The following is a 704-nucleotide window of genomic DNA, read 5'->3' on the forward strand; positions in this document are numbered from 1 at the left end:
GGGGGGGAGCCGCTCCCCGAGGAAACTGGAGGCCTGTAGACAAAACAGGTCCCCCGGGAGAAGCTGAAAGGGGACCTTTCTTTCTTTGCTTTTAAGGGGAGACGGAGGAGAGCTGCACATCGTAATTAATGAGCCGCAGGTGATCAAACCGCAAAGGGGCGCGGGGGGACCGGGGAGGCAGGGGGAACACCCTCCGCAGGGCACTGCTGGGGAAGAAAGGCGAGCTGAGCTGGGAGGGGAGGGAGGCTGAGCCGCGACGGCGTCTCTCAGACCTGCCGGGCTGGCGCCCATCAAAACCCTTATTTCCTACGGGCTGTGGCGCTGAGAGCCAGGCTTGAGGCAGACTCTCCTGCCGGTTAGAGCAAGAGGAGAGGAAGGCAGCGTGATATCAGGGGAAAAGCATGTCCCTAAGTCCTTGGCCAGGCTGGGCTGGATGTCTGGCCAAGCCGAAGAAACACAGGCTGGGCTGGTGCTTGGGGGGGGGGGATCTGCAAATCCCACTTGCCACAAGCATCGGCTGAAGCACTGCAGATGAACTTCTGACGAATGCAGGACTCGGATTCAGGCTCTGTAGCTACCTCTATGCTAGTAAGTAAAACAGGTCAGGACCTATCCTTTGGTCCCAAGAACCAAGTGGCATGCTATAGATGATGTTGTCCGTATGATGACATCCGTACCTGCAGCTAAACACCCTCCCCGGGCAG

This window comes from Phaethon lepturus, unplaced genomic scaffold (assembly GCF_000687285.1).
Source record: "Phaethon lepturus isolate BGI_N335 unplaced genomic scaffold, ASM68728v1 scaffold15764, whole genome shotgun sequence".
In the NCBI taxonomy this organism is placed as follows: domain Eukaryota; kingdom Metazoa; phylum Chordata; class Aves; order Phaethontiformes; family Phaethontidae; genus Phaethon; species Phaethon lepturus.